This window comes from Microtus pennsylvanicus, chromosome 9, assembly GCF_037038515.1.
Source record: "Microtus pennsylvanicus isolate mMicPen1 chromosome 9, mMicPen1.hap1, whole genome shotgun sequence".
NCBI classification, from domain to species: Eukaryota; Metazoa; Chordata; class Mammalia; order Rodentia; family Cricetidae; genus Microtus; species Microtus pennsylvanicus.
The window spans coordinates 41,887,526-41,897,228 of NC_134587.1; the positions used below are offsets into that span (position 1 = coordinate 41,887,526).

Sequence of the window (9,703 nt, forward strand, 5' to 3'; positions counted from 1 at the left end):
GGCTAAGGTACAGGAGGCCTCCTCTGAGGAAGGCAGATGGTCACAGCCCTTTCCATACCCAGGCACTGGGAACCACCTCCTGAAGTGTCCTAACGCCTGGGATGGAGGAGTAGGGTGACAGCAGGGTAACACACAGGGAGGGAGGAAAAGCCAAGCCGCCTAGTTCCCAGGACCACCAGAGAGAGGGGCTGAGAGGTAGGATCCCAACTAGTGGGCACCTAAGCTCCTGGCTATGGTAGTTTGAATGTAATTGAATGTAAACTCATAGGGAGTGGCACTATTAGGAGGTGTGGCTTTTTTGGAGTAGATATGGCCTTGTTTGGAGAAAGTGTGTCACTGTGGGGACAGGCTTTGAGGTCTATTTTGTTCAAGCTTCCCTCAGTGTGACATTGAGACCACTTCCTGCTGTCTTCAAGTCAACATGGAGCAGCTCCTTTGCCAACACCGCGTCTGCCTGCACGCCGCCATGCTTTCTGTCATGATGAAAAATGGACCTCTGAAACTTTTGTTTTGTTTTTTGAGACAAAGTTCCTCTAGTAACAGTCCTGGTTGTCCTGGAACTCGCTCTGTAGTCCAAAACGTTTTCCTTATAAGAGTCGCTGTGGTTATGGTATCTCTCACAGCAGTAGAAACCCTAAGACACATAGTAACCCCCATGGTGCACACAGTACCATGCCTCTGGACTGAGTCAAATGTCCACATACTTCCCTTCAAAGCAAACTAGTCTGGCATGTCTGGGCAGCAGGGGCCACTGTAAGCCTGGCCTGACCTTCAGCCATCAATGCCTAGCAGCCCTCAACTATCCAGACAGCAGTGCAGAGAGAACTGGACTGTCACACAGGAAATGATAAGTCAGTGAGAGAACCTGTGAAGGAAGGAGAGCCACCGGCTTCCTTAAAAGCTATTTCCCATGAGAGAAACAGCTTTCTGATCCATAGTGGGCCTAGGCTGCTTATCAGGGTGAAGGCTTAGGAGGCAAAGGAGGCTTCCAGAAAGTACAACTGAGATAAGCAGGGCTGCTGTGGGCAGAGTCAGAGACACACCAGAGTACACAAATATGCAGACTCCCATCAATACAAGAAGCATGGGCTGCAATGCAACCCTAAGCTCAGCCTCTAAGGTTCCTCCAAGGGATAGGTAAGTCATGGTGACCTGAAATGCCAGCAGGCATTTCTGCCCATGGCTGGGGCCCTCTATCTCACTGCTGGATATACCCCTGCAATGCTCACAAGCCTACCAACCAGAGGTACCTCTCCCTTCCTTGTTTTTTGTTCTGGCTCAAGACAAGAGTCTCACTCTACAGCTCAGACTAGCTAATTCAATGATGTACCTCTTGTTGGGTTACATGTTTCAACTGCCAACTTTTCAGATTTCAGAAGGCCAAACCAGTAGACACAACACCCTTTAGGGGTAGAGAGCGGTGGTCTCTCCTTTACAGATCCCTATCCTCAGGCCTAAGAGAAGACTCCAATACAGCATCACCTTCTTCAGGGAAGGTCAGAGGACCAAGAGTATGCTGCTAAGAACTTCTGAATAGATAGTGATCCTGCAGCAGCAGCAGAGCTGTGGTACCCAGGGCTGACTTCTCTACAGAGTCCTAGAGTCCCTCACTTGGGCCTCCAGGACAACACAGGTTCCATTCTCTAACTCAGGAGCAAGGCTTGGGGTAAGATACGGCACTCAGGACTGAAGCAAAAGGGAATCAGCCTGTGCCTTGGACAGACTTGTTGGCAAGCCTTGCTGGAGGCCACTGACCTCAACCTTGACTTAGGATTCAATCTTATCGTTTAGGGGTTTGCACTGTACATTCCATGAATGAAAGTGTCTGGAGTTTGATGGCAAAAATGGGAGACGCAGAAGCCAAATGGGAGACTGGACAAATCAGACAGTTTAGGACTGCCAAGAGACAGGGCATTCTTGTCTTAACCTACAAATCTGGGCCATAAGCAAAAAGAAGATAACCACATCCTTCAAGAAGCTGAGGCAGGGACCAGGCCTCTGGTAGGCTAGATGGAACTAAAGTAGAATGCCCAAGAGACCTCAGGGTTTTACTTTTTTTTTTTTTTTTTGGTTTTTTTTGAGACAGGGTTTCTCTGTAGTTTTGGAGCCTGTCCTGAAACAAGCTCTTGTAGACCAGGCTGACCTTAAACTCACAGAGATCCACCTGCCTCTGCCTCCTGAGTGTTGGGATTAAAGGCATGCGCCACCACCGCCCAGCCTCATATTTATAACTCAGAAAATCTCCCCTGAGCCCCACCGGACACCAGGAGAGACATGAGGGGCTCCAGCGGCCTTGAGATTGCTCTTTGTGGTGCAGATGGTCCTGCACATCTGGTACCTATGGAGCTGGAACCCAACCTACTGGGTGCCAGTACAAAAAGGTGCAAACATAGGATGGCAGGACCTCACACAGTAAAGGAGCGGGTGGGCCTTGGCATGTCAATGAACGTCAGACAACTCTTCACTGCGGACAACCCCCAGGGGGCCACCCTTCTACATGCTGTCTGTCCCAGCCAGCAGTGCACTGATCCTGAGTAAGTCAGGACACAGCAGCTCCAAGCCCTCGAAGGACCAGTCACAGACGCTTCCACACGGGAGTATAACTAACACTTGTAGCAACCACTTCAGTCAGACATGACAGAGGTAAGGCCTGTATCTCATGGGGAAACTGAGGCCCCCTTCCCCAGGCCTGCCACTCAGCAGAGCCTGACTTCTCTATAGCGCCCTAGAATCCCCTCACTTGGGTCTCCAGGACAGCACGGGACCCACAATGGGCAATACCTCAGGACAGCTGCGGGTGAAAGTCCATCTGAGGAGGCATCAGCCTCAAGAGGATGTGAAACCACCTAGTGTGGAAACTCAGACAAACCACAAAGGCCCACAAGCACCAGAGGAAGCCTGGAGCAAGGCTCTAGTGAGTCCCTGAAGGCTGCAGAGGGGCCACCCAGAGAGGGGGGGTCAACTCATATCCTACACTGATGACAGCTGCCTCACCACACCAAGGCAAGAAAGGCTATAGAGCCAACTCCCCTATTATCTCCCCCACCCTCCTGCCCACCTGCCAAACCCACTCAGGACAGAGGGAAGGAAGGCCTTAATCCTGCAGTTTTCCAGTCTTACTGTATTTACTGTATGGCCTTAGGCAGGCCACCTACCCCTTCCCCAGGTCCAAGAATGAAAGGAAAAAGCCAGCCCTTTAAGTCCAAAGGACAAATCAGCAAAGGTGAGAGGTCAGGGCTCAGGCGCCCTAGAAAGACATGGAGGGATAGGAACCTACAATTTTATCACCATGGAAAACACCCAATAAGCTCAAGGCAATCTCACATCCTCCTCCAGTCAACTCAATCCCCCCTACACCAGGCCAGCAGTACTAGACAGCAGGGACCTGAGGGCCAGAACCCCCTGCAGCCCAGTGTTCAGGCTTGACAAAGGCTCCACAGCTACTTACCCAAGCACTTAGCACCTCCCCCCCCACCCCCACCCCCCACCCCCGTGTCAAGCCTGGGTCAGCCCAGGCATGGGACAGTTGCCAGGCTGTGGAAGCATATCTATCTAGCCTGGAAAGCTTTTCTTGGGATCCGGGGAAGAAGCCTCTACATTGAGCTTCAAGGTAAGCTGAAAGGGCTCTCTCTCTGGGAAGGCTGCCCTGGCAATGTGGGAGAAGAGTCAGAGCCAGTTCAGCTCCCAGGGACTCCAAAGAGTCTGAGCTGTAGAAAGGCAGGGGCCATCCTAAGGGGCTCCCAGCTGGGGACAGCTGAGGCTGCAAAAAAGTGGCTGGGGCAGGGGGGTGGCAGCACAGGCATAGATGATGGAGGGGTTGAAGTGGTTTCATGGGTGGTCAGAATACAAAGAAAGCCAGACTGGGTATGCCCAGATTTCAATAGGGGACTCAAAGGGCAGGGCCTCAGCTGACCATAGACCACGCTCTGCCAACCACAAGATGCCTTAAAGAGGCTGCGTCACTCAGGAGACAGGAGCAGAGGCAGGAGGATCTCTAAGTCTGAGGTCTGCCTGATCTACATAACAAATTCCAAGACAGTCAAGGCTATGCAGAGTCCATCTCCATCCCCATCCCCAAGAGTCTTCTGTGATAAGCAGGAGCTCACTTCTACACACTTAAGGTCATCATAGCTCCATACCCTAGTCTCCCCATTGCCCTCAAGTCATCATAGCTTTAGAGGACCCTATACTGATGGGTCCCTCCTTACACTAGGTTTCTGTATCCCTGGGACCCTAATGGTCCGAGTTCAGCCCCAGGTTCTTGCTACTAGTTCTAATACATTGGTGAGCATCCATGGGCTCCAGCTCTCAGGTAAGGCAAGCAGCCTCTCAGACATAGAGAACAGGGACCCAATATGGCCCAGGCAGGAGTCAGAACCAGGCTCCAACAGGGCCATCTACCTAGACTCATCACTATGTCTACAGCACTCTCAACGATGCCACTGCCTTCATACTGGCATACCAGTTGGGTGCCCTGGGAGGGGCCACCCCAGGGTTGGTCCTCCAGGCCTGGGAAAACAGATCTGCTAGGGCAAGGCCAATTATGTGACAGACAGAGCCAACTGTTCTTTGCTGTTGGGGCCTGGGGAGGAACATGGCTGGGGGCCTCAAGGCAGACGGGTCTATATGGGGCCTCCCTGTCCACTGGAGACTCTCCTGAGTGGCACTGCCTGTCCTTTACTCCCAGTCAGCATCCCAAGCTCACCCTAGTCATACCACACCTGCTTCTAGCAGCTGCCTGGCCCTGTCTGGCAGGGGACCCAGCTGATAGGACAAGCCCCACCCCATGAAGGGCCAGCTTTGTGGAACCCATGACTGTCCGATGGAAGGGCACATAAGGCTGGTGGCTGCAGCTGTCACCGGCACCACACCTCTGACTTCCAACATTGCCCATAGCCCCAGGCTCGTCAGGCTTCACAAGTTCTGGTTTTTCTTAGGTTTCTATGTCTCATAATCCAGCAGTCTGCCCAAGGAAACTAAGCTGTTCTACGTCTGGAGACTGTGGTCTCCAGAAGGGCCTCTGAAACACCCTACCATAGCCACCCCACACAAGACCATTGTGAGGCGCTAAGAGACACCTTACACTCTCTGGGGGACACTTAACTTGCAGAGGGAAGGTGGATCACAATCCTTGTACTTACAGGGAGTCCCAGCACACGTGCACGCACACACACACACCGCCAAGTAGCCCCACGTGCACGTGCTCGGGGAGCCTGATACTACACTGAACAGAACAAAGTTGGGCAGCAGACACCTGGCACCTGCATCTGTTGAGTCACAGAAGAAACACTCTCTTGTTGGGCTGCATGACAAAAGCCCAACTCGAGGCCTGATTTATAGATGGGTCAACTAAAACCCACAGGGTTGTCACCTTGTCTTTTTCAGCTCTCTAAACACTCCAAAGCAAGACCAGGGGTCAGGACGGGAGGTCGATGCAACTGCTCACAGTCCAGCAGCTCAACCACCTCATCTTTCCATCCATCAGCCACCCAACAGAGGTGTCAGCCAGAAAGCCACCTCTATCAGTCCTTACTCCTGAGTAACTCAAGTCTCTCCCCTCCAACCAGCGGCCCGAGGAACCAATTCCCTCAGAACCCGCGGGAAGGAGGGCTGAGAAAGGTGACAGCCTGGGAGACTACAAGGTCAAGAAGCACAGAATTGGGTGAGCCAGAGGGCCAGGAGCCCAGGGCTACCACCTTGCCCTGTCCTCAGTCCACTCAAGACAAGGCTCTAGCCTCACCTAGAATAGACTGGAGCAGAGCTAAGAATGCTAAGCCAAGTCTTTTGCATCTGCCTTGGTTCCAGGGAGCTGGGTCAGTTCTCCAAGGCTCTCTCTGGTGGGTAGCCCGAAGCGTGTAGTAACCCACCTTCCCCTTGGTCTAACAGGCTACCTGCAGAGCTCAATTCCCTTTCTTTCTGTCACGTGTTCAAAAGGTATGGGGGGGGGGGTGTCAGCAGGCCCAACAGCAGCACCTACTGCAACTGAACCCAAGCAGGTATCATTCAATGCTTATGAGAAACTGAGGCCATGCCACCAATAAGACTTGTGGTTTAATGCCTGTGACACAAATGTTCCTTCCACCTCAGGCTCCAGGTCCCATGGGGCTCCTCCTCTACAGGACACACAGCGTCTGGATATGTCTTCTGGAAATATCTGGACATGGGTGAGGAAGTCCGACTTCTAATGCCACTGGCAGTTGACTAAGGATCCTTGGACATTACTGTACCCATGTGACACTTCTGCACAGCTGGAAACCCCTCCACCTCCAGCCCCCAACACCTAGTGAGTCCCTCTGTAGGGGGTGTTCTCCAAAAGGTATGTCCAGTTCAAGGTCATCAAGCCATATCAAGCCATAGAGACACTGAGAAATGAGAGCCAACAGTGTTGGCCTGCCAAAGTCAAAGCCTCTCTTCTCTCTTACACACACACACACACACACACACACACACACACACACACACACACACAGTGTTAGCCTGCCAGAGCCAAAGCCAGCCCACCCCACCCCCCACCCCCACAAAACACATGGACTGGGATCTGTATCAACCAACAGGCCTACAAGGCGACAACCAAATTGTGAGCACTCAAAATGGGACACTTTCCCCTGTAAAGAACCCAGCAACACTTAAGATAAGAAGGACTGGACTCAGGACCAGGGCAGCAACGACCAAAAATAAACAAAAGGGGCACCCAGCAGCCCCCATGTGAGGCTGCAGGGGGGGGATGCAGCACATAGCTTCATCAGGACCCCACAAGATTCAAGGCTGCCCCACGGAAGGATCACTGCTTTCTGTCACAACTTTGCAGTACCCTTTGAAGCAAGAAAGGGTCTCCACTGGATGCTGGTTTCCCCAGCCAATAGTTTCCAGTGGCTCTTCCTTCTGAGATCTGGGCATTCCAGCACTCACTTGAACAGTAGGCAGAACACCCCACTTGTGGCCTTAGGCCACAGTAAACCAGGAAGTGGACAAGGTAACCCTGGGAGGCCGTGGGGGCACAGCTCCAGGCTTGTAGGAGCTTGGGCAGAATCAAGTCTGGCTGTGCCTTCCCTTTCAACACTCCTCCACTTTCGCTTTCTGTGAGTCTAAGGGAAGGAGGGAGCCTTTACTCCCTCCATCTCTCATTCAAAGCTCACTTCCAAAGCAGGATACTGCACTGTGCAAAGAAAGCAGCACCTTCTTAAAAAAAAAAAAAAAACTGGACACACTCCCTGGTCACCCACCCTGCAAAAGCTTTTCAGTGCCTCTCTCTCCTGGGTTTCCCAGACACAGGGCTAGGACTGGATCTCCAAACTCCTAGCGCCTGGCTCAAGCAGTGGGCCCAGAGCTTACCCCAGCAAGATCAGCAAGAAACTACCCCTGCCTCCTGAGCAGTCAAGCCTGTACCTCACCTCTCCTGATCTACAGCCAACAGCACATATCAAGGCCTCAGACAGAACCAACAGCAAACAGGCTTTTATTTGCCAACGAGAGGCCATGGAGCCACCAGAAAAGGTCACTGGGGCCTGGGGCTGGTCCTTGCAGGAGCCCTGTCCTGTAACCTGGAAAGCGGGTGAGAAACTCTCAGGGAGTACAGCAGAGATCTCAGCTCTCTTCAGGGACATCCCCACAGACACACAATAAACGCCACTTTAAGGACTAAGAAAGTGCAAAACAACACGGAGAAAAAGCAACCAGGGGGGCAGAAGCTGAGCCCCAGCAATTCCTCCACTTACTTTTCTTCTCGCACCCAGCCCCATCTTAGCCACTGAAGAACGCACTGAGAGACACAAACGTCTACAACAGTTAGGAAGTTTAAGGTACAGAGGGAAACAACAGCTGTGCACTTATTTCAGGCAGAGAGCTCTCGAACAAAATTGCAAAGCGTAGCTAGGACTGAGCCCTAAAGCGGGAACTCACAAAACAGTATGCCCCCCCACTGGCTCCCAGTGAGTCTCCTCCGTGCCCCCTACCCCCAAGGGCAACGAAGACCGTTCAGGCTTCCACGTCAGCCCTGCCCCCGCGCAGCAACTAACTGGTGGAGACAACTTCCCCAGGCCGTCAGGTTTTCTTCACCGGGAACCTTCAAGAACCTCATACAAGAGGCTTTGGGATGCGTATTCCTCACCCAACTGGCTTGCGTGCTGTACACTAAGTGGGAAAAAGACGTGCACCCCACTCCTCCCACCTCGATTCAACTCGACCTCGCCCGGATTAGTACTCTTTCGGCTGATTTCAAAACGTGAACTGGGTTTCTTCCTGGCCTGGCTGCAATAATCAGTAACTCGCGAGAGCGCAAAGTCGTTCCCGGGCCATAACTCCGCAAAGGCGGCCGCCGCCCCCCAAGCCACGCCGCCGCTGGCCCCCCTGGCAAGGCTCACGCAGAGCCCAGGCCCAGCTTGGCCTGCCTGCCCCGAGACGATCCGCCCAGGCCGGCGCCAGCAAAGTGGCGCCGGAGCGCACAGCCGCGACCCTGGGGCACACCGCGCACACCTTCCCGCGCCGCGTCCTCCGGGCAGTCCCCTTCGGAAGATGGCGGGCAGAGGAAAAGGGGAAAGAAAAAAAAAATCCCTTCCGTAAGGGAGGGCTGGCGCGGAGTGCGCGGGCCGTGCCAAGTCCAGGCTGGGCGCTCCGACCAAGGCGACGCCTCCCAGGCCAGCCCAAGGCGGCCGGCAAGACGCGGGCGCAGAGCGGAGGGGAGCGGAGCCCGCGCAGCCGCCGCGACCTCGGGCGGGCGGCCGCCGCGCTTTGTTGCATCGCGGCCGCGCACAAAGGCGGCGGAGGCGGCGGCCCGGGGCTCGGGGTTTTGGGACGCACGGGAGGCTTGCGCCATGCGCTCGGGGCCGCGCTCTCTCAGCCAGTCCCGCCGCCGCCACCCCGCACGCACAAGGAAGCAAGAGAAAGGCGTACTTGGCCTAGGCGGCTCCAGCGCCGTCGCCTCCCGGCCCGCGCGGCCGGCTCCTCTTTGGCTCGCCGGCCCCGGCAGCATAATAGACGCGCCGGAGCTGTACAGGGCTCATGCGCTGCGCCGCGGCGCCTGGCGGGAGTCGTAGTCCGCGCCCGGGATCGCGCCAGGGCCGCCCAGGGGAGGCCGAGGCGCACGGACTACATGTCCCGGCCCCGCCGGCGCCGCGCCGCGCCCCGCCCCGCGCGCCCCCGGCTGCCCGCCCTGCCGACCCGGCCGCTAGCGGGCCCGGCCCGGGGGGCGCGTGGGGGCGGGGCTGGAAGTCAGCCCGCCAGGACCCGGGGCGTCGCTGGAACCTCGGCCTGCCCGCGCGCGCTTTCTCCTGTGTCCCCTGCTATTTGCAAGGACAAGAGCAGGTGGGCGGATTTCCAGAAGCCCAGGAAAGCGTGGGAAAGGCGGGAAAGCAGTTAGGACCCTGGGGTCATTACCTGGGCGCCCCGAGGCCTCCCTCAAACCCGGACGCGCACATGCGGGGCGGCGCGCACCTTCCCCGAGCTCGTGTTTGTAAACAAACCGCGTGCCTAATTAGCCTGGCGGGGGCGCGCGCAGGGCGGACCCTGCCGGGGAGGAGCCGCGATCAATCCCGCCCCGACAACCCTGGGGCGGGATGAAGACCTAGGGACCCAGGAGAGACCTGGCTGCTGGGGTGGAAGAGTGCCAGTTCTTCAAAGCTAAAGACCTACCAGTACAGGATGCCCCAGGCTGTGCCGGCTGACTTTCCCTCCCCACGAGACTCAGTGTGTTCCCATCTGCCTTGCC

General features: G+C 55.5%; 1 protein-coding gene across 4 annotated transcripts in view; it reads right to left on the reverse strand.

Moving 5' to 3' along the window:
• Brd3 (bromodomain containing 3) overlaps positions 1 to 9,469 on the reverse strand; it is a 32,269-nt gene extending 22,800 nt beyond the window's left edge. For 2 of the 4 annotated variants that reach the window (XM_075985557.1, XM_075985554.1), the window contains exon 1: positions 8,890 to 9,040. The gene's annotated coding sequence lies outside the window, so the exon portion shown is untranslated. Of the gene's footprint in view, positions 1 to 8,472; positions 8,540 to 8,889; positions 9,041 to 9,372 lie in introns of those variants that run through there. The other 2 variants (XM_075985555.1, XM_075985556.1) reach the window with 2 other exon arrangements.
• Positions 9,470 to 9,703: the final 234 nt, after the last annotated feature.